Genomic DNA, 17124 nt, shown 5'->3' with positions numbered 1-17124 from the left:
TATATAGGGAGCAGTATTATAGTAGTTATATTCTTGTATATAGGAGCAGTATTATAGTAGTTATATTCTTGTATATAGGAGCAGTATTATAGTAGTTATATTCTTGTATATAGGGGGCAGTATTATAGTAGTTATATTCTTGTATATAGGAGCAGTATTATAGTAGCTATATTCTTGTATATAGGGAGCAGTATTATAGTAGTTATATTCTTGTATATAGGGCAGTATTATAGTAGTTATATTCTTGTATATAGGGGCAGTATTATAGTAGTTATATTCTTGTATATAGGGGCAGTTTTATAGTAGTTATATTCTTGTACATAGAGGGCAGTGTTATAGTGGTTATATTCTTGTATATTGGAGCAGTATTATAGTGGTTATATTCTTGTATATAGGGGCAGTATTATAGTAGTTATATTCTTGTATATAGGGGGCAGTATTATAGTGGTTATATTCTTGTATATAGGGGCAGTATTATAGTAGTTATATTCTTGTATATAGGGGGCAGTATTATAGTAGTTATATTCTTATATATAGGAGCAGTATTATAGTAGTTATATTCTTGTATATAGGAGCAGTATTATAGTAGTTATATTCTTGTATATAGGGGGCAGTATTATAGTGGTTATATTCTTGTATATAGGGGGCAGTATTATAGTAGTTATATTCTTGTATATAGGGGGCAGTATTATAGTAGTTATATTCTTGTATATAGGGGTAGTATTATAGTAGTTATATTCTTGTATATAGGAGCAGTATTATAGTAGTTATATTCTTGTATATAGGGGCAGTATTATAGTAGTTATATTCTTGTATATAGGGGGCAGTATTATAGTAGTTATATTCTTGTATATAGGGGCAGTATTAGGCTGGGTTCACACGACCAGGTTACGTCCGTAATGGACGGAACGTATTTCGGCCGCAAGTCCCGGACCGAACACACTGCAGGGGGCCGGGCTCCTAGCATCATTGTGATGTACGACGCTAGGAGTCCCTGCCTCGCTGCAGGACAACTGTCCCGTACTGTAATCATGATTACAGTACGGGACAGTTGTCCTGCAGCGAGGCAGGGACTCCTAGCGTCGTACATAACTATGATGCTAGGAGCCCGGCTCCCTGCACTGTGTTCGGTCCGGGACTTGCGGCCGAAATACGTCCGTCAATTACGGACGTAATTAGTGTGTGTGCACATACCCTAAGAGATCTGATCCGGTGGTATTTTTCACAATGGTAGTAAGGTCACATTCAGCCTGGTCTTCTATAGGGAAACATTGAGGACGTGTCGCAGTAAATCAGCAGAACAGATGGGACGTACCCCGCTGTCTGGGCAAACTTTCCGCCGACTCCACCTGACAAGGCGATGTCAGACGTATCTCACCTCAAGTTCAACACGCAGCTCGCCATAAGAAACCGCATCTGTCCATCCAAGGACGAATGCACGAAGCGTTGCGGAATCTCAGCGGTGAAATTTCCATGGAAAAGTATTTCTAGTTTTTGCAGTGCAACCGGCAAACGCACAACCTGTATATTTCTTCATCGCGCCGAGAAGGGCAACGTAAAGCCACTAAGACCCAAAGCGAAATATTTAACAGGGCCCTCACCAACCATGCGCCATTTACTTTACGGCCTGGGTCCGACTGGTATATCTGCACCCCTATAGATATACAAATAGACGGACGTGAAGCATCCTATTTATCTTCATCTCATTTTCCAATATGGCCACCACATGATTGTCTCACAAAGAACATATGGACGACATTGAGGAGGATCTCTGCGAATAATCTGGAGGTCTGGAGACGTGTTTTGTATGGACGGCCATTCACGAGAGTGGCTGCCATGTAATACTACAGTAAATATCACCCAGCCGGACATACCCTTTTAGAATCAATGATGGCGCCAAAACAGCAAACAACGCAAGTTATCAGATCAACCTTCAAAAGGTCGCCGTCAAGTCAGAAAATTTACCCATAAAAATGTCCAACCTAAAACCACAAGGCCTCATATATGGCAAGTAGTTGCCCCTGGCAACCAATTGGATGACTGCTTTCATTTTAAAAAGTGTGATAGAAAAATGAAAGGTAGAATCCGATTGGTTGCTATGGGTAAGTCTCTAAGACAGCCATTTTAAAGGACACTCCTTAAACATGCAAAATGGCCGCCTCAAGTGGACGCCGGGTTAAATATGACATCAATACACGTTTAAATTAATTTATGACCACTCAAGTGATTTGTCTCCTAATAAGACGATAATCCAGGCCCGCGAGGCACTTAGACGCCAACCGTGTAAATAGTAGAGCACTTAGCGTAATGACATATTAGAAATTCCACATCCAAACGATTTTAACAGTCAGCGGCGTCGGACGACCATTTTGGTTAGAGGACAGAACAACCTATAAACAGATCTGACAAATGCTCGCAGCAGCACAGAGTGTTTCAGTAAGCAAACGTGCAGGCACGATCTATGAAGAGGTCAGCGAGGACAGAGCTCACACACTGAGAATGGCAGAAGCAAGGCCCCCAGCAGCACAGAGTATTTCAGGAGAAGTGTGCCGTTTTTGTAGAAGCCACCGACACGTCCAATCGTGCGATGAGTTTAGCGAGGACAGGGCAAGTGTCCTTAAGTGAGGAACAGAGGTTATAGCGAAAGGTATAGAACCCCAGCAGCACAGAGTATTTCAGGCGAGACATGCGTGGATGTGTGGTTAGAGAGCGGCGGACAGTCCTTATCTACCATCTTATTTTATGTTCCACAAATAGACCCAATAAAGACGGACGCGTGTTATTATCTGCGGTCTAATAGCTTTACAGCTCCATCCATAAAGTCATTTATCAAAGCAAACACCAGAAAAACGTATCAGAACAAGCCGATCGCGGTTACGAAGATACAGCGGCAGGCATTTTAGAGTCTGGAAAAGCGCCAAAGGATGCGCACGTTAAAGGACGAGCAGATATTAAAAAATGCACATTTACACACCCCATATCTAACCGCCAGTCAGAAAATTACGGATAACTGGCATGTAAAAAAAAAATACCTGAAACTTTTAAATTGATTAGCCAATATGCCCCATTCTGGACGCCTGTCTCTTTAAGAAATGTATTTAAAGGGATAGAGTCACTAAAATAAAAAAGGGAAATAACATCCCGTAAAGTACGCCCCCAGGACGCTGGGTGTTGAAGGGAAATGAGACAGGAATATTTTTTTTACAATCAGTAATTATCACCATTAGTTTCAGCTACTGAACTCGATCCCAGGAGCAGAGTCTCTCTTTACGACTGTTGTAAAACAATTACAATACTAAATTTTATTGTGTTTAAATTAGATTACACTCCATACAGTAAACTATTCCTTTATCTCCTCATCGCTCTGTACAGTACTGGGGGATGGGGAACGTCTACTATTGAAGAGGAGCGGACCCTGTCCTAGTCAAACTGCTGTAAAGCAAGACCTTCCTGCTGCGAGGATGCGGCACAACATATGACAACATGAAAACTTAAAGCTACAGCGTCAGTTTGAGCAATATTACACATAAAAATTAGGACAACTGCGCTTATTTGTGCTGCCAACTGTGACGCCCCATTAATGATGGCGGGAAAGTTTCTGAATAAGATCCAGGACAATAGAAGGTACGGTGGGTGAGGGGCGCACCGCGAGACTCTGTACACCTGAAATTCCAAGCCCAGAGTCGTCATCTGATAGTCTGGAAAAACGAGATCTCTAGAAAAAGACCCGAAGGAAAGAAAACGCTGCAGCCGGATGTCACGAACAGAACGAGGGAAAGCAAGAAACGGCCAAAGTTACATACAGGAGTGCGCTGCCGAGCCGTGTATCTAAGCCAATCATGTGTGATACTGTCTGCCGAGCCGTGTATCTAATCCTATCATGTGTGATACTGTCTGCTGAGCCGTGTATCTAATCCTATCATGTGTGATACTGTCTGCTGAGCCGTGTATCTAATCCTATCATGTGTGATACTGTCTGCTGAGCCGTGTATCTAATCCTATCATATGTGATACTGTCTGCTGTGCTGGTGTATCTAATCCTATCATGTGTGATACTGTCTGCTCAGCTGTGTATCTAATCCTATCATGTGTGATACTGTCTGCTCAGCTGTGTATCTAATCCTATCATGTGTGATACTGTCTGCTGAGCTGTGTATCTAATCCTATCATGTGTGATACTGTCTGCTGAGCTGTGTATCTAATCCTATCATGTGTGATACTGTCTGCTGAGCTGTGTATCTAATCCTATCATGTGTGATACTGTCTGCTGAGCCGTGTATCTAATCCTATCATGTGTGATACTGTCTGCTGAGCCGTGTATCTAATCCTATCATGTGTGATACTGTCTGCTGAGCCGTGTATCTAATCCTATCATGTGTGATACTGTCTGCTGAGCTCTGTATCTAATCCTATCATGTGTGATACTGTCTGCTGAGCCGTGTATCTAATCCTATCATGTGTGATACTGTCTGCTGAGCTGTGTATCTAATCCTATCATGTGTGATACTGTCTGCTGAGCTGTGTATCTAATCCTATCATGTGTGATACTGTCTGCTGAGCTGTGTATCTAATCCTATCATGTGTGATACTGTCTGCTGAGCTGTGTATCTAATCCTATCATGTGTGATACAGTCTGCTGAGCCGTGTATCTAATCCTATCATGTGTGATACTGTGCTGAGCTGTGTATCTAATCCTATCATGTGTGATACTGTCTGCTGAGCTGTGTATCTAATCCTATCATGTGTGATACTGTCTGCTGAGCTGTGTATCTAATCCTATCATGTGTGATACTCTGCTGAGCTGTGTATCTAATTCTATCATGTGTGATACTGTCTGCTGAGCTGTGTATCTAATCCTATCATGTGTGATACTCTGCTGAGCTGTGTATCTAATTCTATCATGTGTGATACTGTCTGCTGAGCTGTGTATCTAATCCTATCATGTGTGATACTCTGCTGAGCTGTGTATCTAATTCTATCATGTGTGATACTGTCTGCTCAGCTGTGTATCTAATCCTATCATGTGTGATACTGTACTGAGCTGTGTATCTAATCCTATCATGTGTGATACTGTCTGCTGAGCTGTGTATCTAATCCTATCATGTGTGATACTGTGCTGAGCTGTGTATCTAATCCTATCATGTGTGATACTGTCTGCTGAGCTATGTATCTAATCCTATCATGTGTGATACTATCTGCTGAGCCGCTGGATCTAATCCTATCATGTGTGATACTGTCTGCTCAGCTGTGTATCTAATCCTATCATGTGTGATACTGTCTGCTGAGCTGTGTATCTAATCCTATCATGTGTGATACTGTCTGCTGAGCTGTGTATCTAATCCTATCATGTGTGATACTGTCTGCTGAGATGGTGTATCTAATCCTGTCACGTGTGATACTGTCTGCTGAGCTGTGTATCTAATCCTATCATGTGTGATACTGTCTGCTGAGCTGTGCATCTAATCCTATCATGTGTGATACTGTCTGCTGAGCTGTGTATCTAATCCTATCATGTGTGATACAGTCCGCTGAGCTGTGCATCTAATCCTATCATGTGTGATACTGTCTGCTGAGCTGTGTATCTAATCCTACCATGTGTGATACTGTCTACTGAGCCATGTATCTAATCCTATCATGTGCGATACTGTCCGCTGAGCTGTGTATCTAATCCTATCATGTGTGATACTGTCTGCTGAGCCACGTATCTAATCCTATCATGTCTGATACTGTCTGCTGAGCTGTGTATCTAATCCTATCATGTGTGATACTGTCTGCTGATCTGTGTATCTAATCCTATCATGTGTGATACTGTCTGCTGAGCCGTGTATCTAATCCCTTCATGTGTGATACTGTCTGCTGAGTGGTGTATCTAATCCTATCTTGTGTGATGCCCCATGCACACGGCCACAGTGGACAGCCACCACATTTCCATATAAAGTATGGGAGCACGGTCCGTAAAAAGCGAGAGATCTGACAGGTCGTGTCTTTTGCGCAGCCTTTCTATGGCCCGGACTCCTTGCCGCAAAAACACGGGACAAAAAACTCAACAGAAAGTCTATGAGTCCGTACTCCGATACATCGGCGTTCCATAAAATGCCGACCAGACACGAAGCGGCCGAGCGCTCACATGAGATCTCCTGCCGCTTCATTTTAGCGATTGGTGGGGGTCTCAGTGCTCGGACCCCCCCCCCCCCAATCCAAACTTCCGACACTTCAGAAGTTTGTTGAAAGTTTAGTTTCCCCTTTAAGAAACTTTAAACAGGTAAAAAATAATAATAGTAACAGTAACCGTGGGCGACAGACAATAAATCAGTCGCTGGAATTAATTTTTCGTAGAATTTGCCGATTTCAATAAAGTGGCGCTCCGCCCCTGGTCACAAGTTACACCGGAGCCGGCGGAGGACAGGACCAGGCACAGGATCTCCTCATTATTCATCGTTACTTCTTCTTCACGTCTCTTGTGACCCGAAGGGGTGAACTTGACAGTAACCACAGCGCTACCTGCCCTGCCCTCCCCTACCTGCCCTCCCCTCTACCTGCCCTCCACCTGCCCTGCCCTCCACCTGCCCTGCCCTCCCCTCCTCTACCTGCCCTGCCCTACCTGCCCTGCCCTGCCCTCCCCTCTACCTGCCCTCCACCTGCCCTGCCCTCCACCTGCCCTCCCCTCCTCTACCTGCCCTCCCCTCCACCTGCCCTGCCCTCCCCTCCACCTGCCCTGCTCTCCCCTCCACCTGCCCTGCCCTGCACCTGCCCTCCCCTCCTCTACCTGCCCTCCCCTCCTCTACCTGCCCTCCCCTCCTCTACCTGCCCTGCCCTCCCCTCCTCTACCTGCCCTGCCCTCCTCTACCTGCCCTGCCCTGCCCTCCCCTCCACCTGCCCTGCCCTCTACCTGCCCTGCCCTCCCCTCAACCTGCCCTGCCCTCCCCTCAACCTGCCCTGCCCTCCCCTCAACCTGCCCTGCCCTCCCCTCAACCTGCCCTGCCCTCCCCTCAACCTGCCCTGCCCTCCCCTCAACCTGCCCTGCCCTCCCCTCAACCTGCCCTGCCCTCCCCTCAACCTGCCCTGCCCTCCCCTCTACCTGCCCTGCCCTCCCCTCTACCTGCCCTGCCCTCCCCTCTACCTGCCCTGCCCTCCACCTGCCCTCCCCCCCAGCAGCGGGTCACACCGGGCACGTAGCGCTCCGATCACTATCCCTGGCAGCCCGGTGACAGCGCACAATGTTTGATCAGGTTTGTTTGCCCAGTCCGGCCCACAATGGATCTGGAGCCGCATCAAGGGACGGCGTCACACCCACAGGTCCCGCAAAACAGGGAGCGACACAGCCCAGGACAAGCAACATCTCTGGGAACCAATATGGCCGCCATCACCGTATCACAAACGTATTCACCGCCATATTGGCCTTCACCCAGCTTTCCCAGAAACAGGACCAAACCCAGCTATGCGGAATAGGGACCTCTGGGCACCCGCAGGGCCCGAGTGTTACTGCGACCTCCGCACCCCGTATAGCTCAGCCCCTGATCCCGCACTAATCTGTATAATACAACAGCATCGCCCATATAACCCAGCTTTCCCAGGCACCCGCGGGCCAAATCGGAGCAGTGATACATCACTATATCCAGTTTTATGGCACAGGATGTTAATCTGTAAACACAGACACGGGACGTCACCCAACTTTCCCAGCACTCTTAAGAAACGATACTTCCCCCATCCCATTGTACTAGTGTAGATTTGCCGTTCAGGAGTTTGGGAGAGCTGGGTGACTACATTTTTATAGTGAATTAAACACATATAGAGGGCTTTCCGCCTCTTCAGCGCACGCAGCGTGTCCGTAGTGATAGTGAGCAGAACCCTCCAGCTGTGGAGGCCTGAATAGGCCGCAGCCTGATGTGTACAAACAAAGCGGTAATGTGCGGCGGGGGCGGGGCGCTCCCATCTCCCGCAGAGACACTTGATTTGTTGCTTCGTGCTCCTCGCTGGCCCAACATAAAAAGCGGTTTCAGTCAGGAGAGCGCTGAAAAGTGGCGCCCGGCAGGAGAAAACGGCGCTGTAATCACCCGTCACATAAACACAAGAGAAAGGGGGACAAAAGCCGCATTGTGCCAACGCAAAACAACATCTGCGCCCACCCAGCGTGGCCCCTCATTACCAAGTGGAGGCTCTCAGGAATTATTAGATCAGTGGTCATATATAACACCACAAGACACTCCTGCAGGGGTGTATCACACACGATAGGATTAGATACAGCAACAGTATCACACACGATAGGATTAGATACAGCAACAGTATCACACACGATAGGATTAGATACAGCAACAGTATCACACACGATAGGATTAGATACAGCAACAGTATCACACACGATAGGATTAGATACAGCAACAGTATCACACACGATAGGATTAGATACAGCAACAGTATCACACACGATAGGATTAGATACAGCAACAGTATCACACACGATAGGATTAGATACAGCAACAGTATCACACATGATAGAGAGCTTTGTATCTAAGCCTGACAGTATCACACGTGATTGGATTAGATACACCGGCTCAGCAGGCAGTATCACACGTGACTGGATTAGATACACAGCAGGCAGTATCACACGTGACAGGATTAGATACACAGCAGGCAGTATCATACATGACAGGATTAGATACACAGCAGGCAGTATCACACGTGACTGGATTAGATACACAGCCGACAGTATCACACATGACAGGATTAGATACACAGCAGGCAGTATCACACATGACAGGATTAGATACACAGCAGGCAGTATCACACATGACAGGATTAGATACACAGCAGACAGTATCACACGTGACAGGATTAGATACACAGCAGGCAGTATCACACATGACAGGATTAGATACACAGCAGACAGTATCACACGTGACAGGATTAGATACACAGCAGGCAGTATCACACGTGACCGGATTAGATACACAGCAGGCAGTATCACACGTGACCGGATTAGATACACAGCAGGCAGTATCACACATGACTGGATTAGATACACAGCAGGCAGTATCACACATGACTGGATTAGATACACAGCAGGCAGTATCACACGTTACTGGATTAGATACACAGCAGACAGTATCACACGTGACCGGATTAGATACACCGGCTCAGTTTTGCCTTTCTTCTAGAACACCACTTCATGTTAGTGTATCGGTGAAATTTTTGCCCGCATAATACCACCGCCATATAGTGCCCACTTAATACCATCTTATAATGTCTGCACAATACCGCCCTATAGTGCCCGCATAATACTGTCATAGTGCCCACATAATACCGCCATATAGTGCCCGCCTAATACCGCCCTATAGTGCCCGCCTAATACCGCCCTATAGTGCCCGCCTAATACCGCCCTATAGTGCCCGCATAATACCGCCCTATAGTGCCCGCCTAATACCGCCCTATAGTGCCCGCATAATACCGCCATATAGTGCCCGCATAATACCGCCATATAGTGCCCGCCTAATACCGCCCTATAGTGCCCGCCTAATACCGCCATATAGTGCCCGCCTAATACCGCCATATAGTGCCCGCCTAATACCGCCCTATAGTGCCCGCCTAATACCGCCCTATAGTGCCAGCATAATACTGCCCTATAGTGCCCGCATAATACCGCCATATAGTGCCCGCCTAATACCGCCCTATAGTGCCCGCATAATGCCGCCCTTTACTGGCCGCATAATACCACCCGCATACCACCGCTACGTAGCACCTGCATACTACCACCGCCACACCGCGCCCGCATTATACCGCCATATAGTTAAAAAAATAACAGTGCCATGAAAAAAATAAAATAAGGCCAGCTGCTAGGAGAACGCTTACAGGGCATGATGTGGGGTACAGGGTAATGACGGCCCGTCGGCATTTGGGCGACACAAATCATCTACCGCGTAGAAATCTCCCGCAGAGTGAGCGGTGTTTAGTGTTGCAGGCACAGATATCACCGCGTATCTACAGGACTATAAATATTTCAGGAGACGTCGCACCTCGTCTAGGAGCAGGTAACGTGTCAGACCCGCACTAATGGCTTTCCCATCACGATACGGGGGAGGGGGCGCACCGCGATGCTCCTATCACTTAGGGTGGGATGTGCTCGCTCTGCTTGTATTTCCTAATTAAGACTCCTGAGATATAAATAGAGAAATATGCAAATTATTCTACAAACGTCTGGAGTATGGCGAGGAGGGAACCGTGCGCCGCAGCAGTGACTCATGTCATACGCCGTGTAGGCGATCTAGTAATCTCTCATTTTTATATCAGCTTGTATCTGAAAAAAATATATATAAAATTAATTTAAAAAAAAAAAAAAAAAAAGTCTAGGAGGGGCGTTGTCAGCCGCCATATTTCTTTTAAAGTGAAAGCGCATCAAAAATAAAAAAATGGCCGCCATTACGGTAAATTAAAAAAAAATTGTTTTTTAGACTATGCCGTGGTCCGTAGCCAGTTGGAAAGGGACTACATACCCAGGCATGCTGGGAGGTGTAGTTCTCCAACAGCTGTAGAGTACACACAATAGGCCTTTGCTATGCAGACGCTCAGGAGGACGTGTTAGTCACATGGCCATTTACGACACCACAAACCATCTTGAATCTGCGTATGAAAGGTGACCACATCTGTACTAACAGAGCCATGAATGCATCATGGGGGCCAACAACCCCCCACCCCCCCTCTGTGAGACATAACAGGGCGCATATAAGGAACCAGGGTCAATGATTAACACCGTCTATTGTCTGCGGATCACTCCTTAGGAATGAAGGAGGACAGCTACCCCCAGGGCAGAGATCCCATATTAATTAACCAGCAGCCTGCAGGGAGATACAGTCTGCTTCACGGTCCCTGGTGAGGGCAGGGGAAAAAATAAAAAACAGCCTTTTGCCAGTCCTCAGCCACGAAGAAGATACAGAAATCTTAACATCACAAGGGCAGTTTTTAGAAAAAGGAAAGTTTATGAGACCCCCTGACCAGTGAAAGCGATCTTTACTGCCCCTATACATGATCCAACTTGGTAATACTGCTCATAAAAATTGTATGTTCCCCTTTAAGATATTGCTCAGGGGTGTTGCTTAAGAATCCTGGGCCCGCCCCTGAGCATTCCATGCCGTTAGAACACAGTTGTCTTCTAATATGGATGAGAAAAACCAATTCAGCGCTTCCTTTGCCCCCCAATATAACCAGCACAAGGACCACCAGAACATGTTGGAGTTGGTAACAGACTCGACCTTGAAGTACCTTCCAGTCCCATATGTCATCCCAAACTCAGCTGAGTAAACACCATCAAAAGGTTGACCATCCCAGCTAACAACCGATGCCCTTTTTGGGACCATAATAGACCCGGTTGGTGACTCTTAAAAGAGCAGGTGTCAGCATAATGTATGTAAGTCAAGTTGTCAATAACAAATACAGCCATACAGTTATATGCGATCCTGGAAAAGCTGGGTGACTACCTACACAACCTCCGTTACATCTCTCACAGCTTTCCCTTAAAGGTAAATGGACATCAGGCTTCCATATCCCTGAATAATTTGGCACATTTATCGATGTGGAGTATGGGAAAGCTGAGTGACAACCTCTATGGGAGCAGTTATGACGACCATATTAAAATCACCCAGCTTTCCAGAAAAATATCTTTTTTTTAAAACTTAAAAAGGAATTGTCCACTTTGGACAATCGCTACTTGTTAGAAGGGATCTTGACATTAAGTAGATCAAAATGACCCCTATTGATCGGCTTTGATCTGGGGAGAACCTGGCAGTAAGTGTTCAATTTCTCTGCAGTGCCACCACAGGAGAAATGGAGTATTACACCGTGCCCATTAATATCAATGTGTTGTCTGTTTATGAACCCCTCCTGATTAGACCATAATACCTGTAAAGGATGTTTATAGTCAACAGGTCCCAACAAATACAGAAAAATAAGACCCCACCGCCAGACTGACAAATATGAACAATATTAAGGATTAAAATTAAAACATTTGAAGGATTTGACCGTAGCAACCAATCAGATTACTGCTTATAAGCGAGACAGCCATTTTGACCGTATGGACCGTCAGATGAATAGGAGTCAATGAAATCATTAAAAAAAAAACAGGCATTTTTGATGTCACGCTCATAAATAAACGGCAAAATATAGATTTTATACTGTTCACCATTTAAAATGGGAGGAGCTTATTCAAACAAGGGGGGGGGGGTGTTTAATTACATTTGCATAGTTAAAAACAATTTTTTATTTCATTTTAAATTCTAATTAGGTCATATTTTTATTTTATATTTATTGAAAAAATTTGAACAATTCACAAAAATGTTCAAATAAATTGCCAAGTTATAAATTTTATAATATTAAAAAAATATATATATTTTAGACGCTTTGTTGATTGTTGACCTAATTTGGGCCTAGGTCTATAATAAGTTATATGCAATCCATAAAAAAAATAAAAAATAATAATTATATATATATAATAATAAAATTAAAACAATTTTAAAGGCATAATCAACGCCAAAATTTCAGACCTCCCCAAAAACGCGCTTTTCTGGATCAGGATTCTGCTAACTTCCAAATGACCCAAAGCTCAACCATCAAAGTCTTTTTTGATGCCACCTCCACAGAACGTCCATCTCCCCAGATGACCACCACCATAGAAAGCGAGGCTGCAGGGGACACAATAACACTCTCTCGGCGCAGTTTGCAGAGAGTCATTTGGAATTTTAACACTTTAGTTCCACATTCCGTCGCCAGGATGTCAAGTGAATGGGAGGGGCACAGTTATTGGGTACATAGTGCCCAGCATTCCTCAGCCCAGGCTACACAGCCGTCTCGATGGTGTTAAACCCAAAGCAGGAGAGTACAATGTTGATATTTTTGTGCCCCCCCCCCCCCCCAACCTAGTCACACACCAACAGAACTCAAAGGGAAATGCTACTCTGCTGTTGTCATGTGACATCGCCATTGAGTTCCGTCGTAGCGCGACTGTGTCAACTAAAACTTTTTGGAAAGTCATCAAGTCGGTCACCTTGATATGGAGAAGATTGCTGCTCGACTTCAGAGGCCACGGGTCAGCTCGAATAGGAAGTCACCTCGTAGACCCCGGCCTTAGGTTCCTCAAAATACACTCAATTACCTTCCCATAGACATTAGGTCTGGGAATTTAAGGGCTACCGGTCATTCGGAGGACACCTTCAAAAACATACCGGGACAGATCGTCCATTGTAATTGCCCTACAGCCAATAACAATCCTTCATCCTTGACCGGCAAGACCAATAAACATCCAACCATTGATGGGACTTCAAATTTTTTCCAGATATTTGTCAACCAACAAGAACATTTTCCAAAAACAGTCTAACAAATCAGACCTCCAAGGGGCTTGTTGGTATTTGTGGGTTCCGGCCAGGTGCAATGGGTCTTCCTGGGATACGTCCTATGCAGGTACCTGCGTAGTGACCGAGTAGAGGTGTACTGCTCATCGGTGGTCTGTTCTCTATGGAGGTGGCGATGTACCTGCACAGGACAAATCCTGCGACCCAATCAATGACTGTGACCCACGTCAACAAGAACGAGGAACCCAAGAAGAACCCTACGTAGAAGATGGCTTCCATTGCTGCAAATCCCGATGCCCTACAATCAGACAGTTCATCAGGAACCACCAAGAAAAAAAAAAAAAGAAAAAAAATTGATGAATGTTTTTGTAATGTGGATTCCGGGTAACGATTTGACCTTGAACGTCACATGATTATTCCAAAATTATTGGTGGTGACGTCAATCCAAGGAGGTTCTGGAGAAGGTGCACAGCACCATCTTAGGCCAAACCGTGGCGATCTCGGACAACGGTGCCATAAACAATTGTTACACCTCCACCTCTGAAGTTTCCTACAACTTTCCGTTACTGACCAACGTAACCCCAGGAAATTAACCCTTCGAATCTATGCAGACGACTTCCTGTACCGTAATCACTCTACTAAATTCACTCACGAGAAGTCTGGCCTTTTGGGAACTTTATGACTATGTGGGACCTACGATCGTGCTCCAGTTTGGGGCACAGTTCTACACATCTCATCAGAAGTCTCTGGGGGGGGGGGGGAATAACAATCCTGATCTGGGACGCCCATAGCCAATATGGGACTCATTAAAATACGCTTGGCTGACACCAAAAGGTCCCAAACTCCGCTGTGGGCCCCATAGCCAGCAGGCAACGAATGGGGGGGCCAGAGATTCCAAGTTCAACCACAGGTCCCTCATAGTCAGCAGGTGCCTGCCGGTCAGTATAGGACTTGGGACAACCAGCAGGCAATGGGGACCAGCCATAACAAAGTTGAAGGCCTCCCCATAGCCTGTTGGTAATATGGGACCCCGATAACCAACAGAAGGGCTGACAGTCAATGGCAAGCCCAATAGGGGGACACCCTATAGTCGGTAGGTGATCAATAGTCATCTACCAGCTTTAAGGTGCCCCATTAACGGTCAGTAAACTGCTAGATATGAGGTCATGGGTCCCAATTATTGGCAGTCACCTTCTGGCTATGGGGGTCCACTACTGTTATTGTAGATCCCCCCCATAGATTGTTAATCGTCTGATGGTTATGGGGGTTAGGATCACATGTCCCTCATCACCGGCAGGCAATGCGGAGGGGCACTCATGATCACAAGTTTACAGGCCCACTTAGGGGGGACCACGATCATAAACTTAATCGTAGGGCCCCCATAACTGGCAGGAGAGTCTCAGCCAATGTGGGACCTATGATCCAAATAGCGGGACCCCCCTAGTCAGCAAAGAAACAGGCCGCCCTGGAGGAACCCGTCCCCTACCCCCCATACGATCTCGCTGCCAACGTCTTCCACCCCAAATTCCAAGTTAAAGACCATAGAGGAAGCGGGCACAGGGTAAGGTTGTGCCCACCATGTTATCTGCAGGTAATACATCTCTATTACGCCATATTAGTCTGTGTACCGCAACGTGAACGATTAACACGTCCTCCGATATCCCACAACAGTCAACGACCATCACCGATCCATCGTACCAATGCGAAGTGAACAAAAGGGGGTGACCCCTTCCCCCTCAGCAGACAATCACAAGCCTAGTAAGGTATTAGTGGGCAGCTCCCCCCAACCAGCTGCATCCCTCCCTGGGCAGACACTTTAGGAAAGTCCAGGGCTTCATCGGGCCTGCTGGAGGGGACAGGCCAGCCATATAGATTCATAATCCAATAACGCCACCTGGTAGAAGCATGGGATTAACCGCCCCTTATCTCCAGATTATATTAATGGGATTGTAATATGGATTAAGATTATGAACAAGCGTGGAGCAGATCTACAGAACATAATAAGATCACAGCGTGGAAATCCTATAACCGTACAGTCACCGGACCCCCCTCCCGAACCCCAAATGTAGATTAGATCGGACCGGTATCAGATCTAATGGCAGCGGATCCTTAGATCCCCCCCTCCCAGAGCAGAGAATGGCTCCCATCAGATCACTTACAATGTATCAGCTCAGTGTTACAATGTAGCAGCTCAATGTTACAATGTATCAGCTCAGCGTTACAATGTATCCCAACCCCCCCCAATCCTGATCTCCAGCCAAGGAGACCCCCCAACAAGTGCAAAAAAAAAACATAATATCATTGCAGATTTTATGCGGCTTACCCCAAGCGGCTAGGAAAATCCTCAGACATGTGCAATCCCCCAGCTTCCAGGATCACTTCTTGGAAAAGGAGGAGGAGGGGGAAGGGAGGGAAGCAGGACGGTGGCTGTTTAAAAAAAAAGGAGGAGGGGAGGTAGAGTCTCCTTTTATACGAGAAGCTTTTGTTGTCCGGGGTTGAGTTAAAAAATCCACATTTTGCAAAAAGGACAGAAATTTTTGAAAAAAAATCCCAGTTCCGGTGAGTCGATCCCTGTGGATTAGGGCAGATTTCCAGGCGCATCGATCAAGTGATTGCCAGGATCTGTAGATGTGAGCGTAGTTGTGTGTCTCTCCAGAATGCAGATACTACACCTCTGTGCTGATCCAAGGACAACCCTTTCCCTTCCTCCTTTCCTATCCCTTCCTCCTCCTCCGCCTGCCCCCTCCTCCTCAGCTCCTGCCCTCTCCCACCATTGTCTACAGTCACAGATCTCCTTTCTCTTTCTAATGTGTGGCTGCTACAAGGGATCTGGACCTCAGGGCTTCCCCCTTGATCTTATTTTGGGACATTATCCTATTATTTTGGCCGGATTTGTTTTTGCAACGCCGTCACGTGAGAAGACAAACAGATCCCTTTGTTGGAAGATGGCACTGCCACATGTAGGACCACTGCCATGGCACTAGGGGGAGCTGTGTAAGACTAAAACGTATCGGGGTATCTAAGAGCCTAGTGTAAATTATGCATTGGGGGGTAATTATAAAAAATATTGCCCCAAATTCCCGCTACAGGTTGCGAAAATGTTTTGTCTATGCAAAATTCCCCAGTAAATATTATTTCCAATTACCTTCAGTTATATCTGTATGTGGGAAAGCTGGGTGGGAATAAGTAAGGCCGCTCTAACAGGGGTTGTTACTCAGATTTGCCTAGTTGTAACCCTCCGCCCCTCCGATCCTAATCATTTGCACAATAAGGCAGGTTTGCCATTCAGGAATCTGGGAAAGCTGGGTGGTAATTAGTAGGGCTACACTCACAGGGCTTCTTACTAAGATTACTCCGTTTTCAGTACAGTACACGTGCCTAATTATGTGGCAATAACCCACTTCCCCCTTTCCGATCCCATATCTATGTACAATAGGGCAAGTTTGTCATTCAGGAATCCGGAAAAGCTGGGTGGTAATTAGTAAAGCTACTCTCACAGGGGTTGTAACTCAGATTTCTCAGTTTACTGTACAGTACACTTGTCAAGTTATGCGGCGATAACCCCCCCCCCCCCCCGAATCCATATCTATGTACACTAATGCAAGTTTGCCATTCAGGGATATGGGAAAGCTGGGTGGTGATTAGTAAGGCCGATCTCACAGGATTTCTCCATTTGCTGTACAGTACACCTGCCTAGTTATGAGGTGATAAACCCACTGATGCCATACCTTTATAGAATAGCTGGGTGGTAAATAATATGGACTGTGGTACTAATCTCAAAATACTTGTT

General features: G+C 46.0%; 1 protein-coding gene across 1 annotated transcript in view; it reads right to left on the bottom strand.

Moving 5' to 3' along the window:
• Positions 1-16018, bottom strand: part of VANGL2 (VANGL planar cell polarity protein 2) — a 65959-nt gene extending 49941 nt beyond the window's left edge. Inside the window, exon 1 of the mRNA XM_075844596.1 lies at positions 15658-16018. The gene's annotated coding sequence lies outside the window, so the exon portion shown is untranslated. The remainder of the gene's footprint in view (positions 1-15657) is intronic.
• Between the last annotated feature and the right edge of the window lie 1106 nt (positions 16019-17124).

This window comes from Rhinoderma darwinii, chromosome 12 (genome assembly GCF_050947455.1).
Source record: "Rhinoderma darwinii isolate aRhiDar2 chromosome 12, aRhiDar2.hap1, whole genome shotgun sequence".
In the NCBI taxonomy this organism is placed as follows: Eukaryota; Metazoa; Chordata; class Amphibia; order Anura; family Rhinodermatidae; genus Rhinoderma; species Rhinoderma darwinii.
This window is presented reverse-complemented; position numbering and strand designations above follow the sequence as displayed.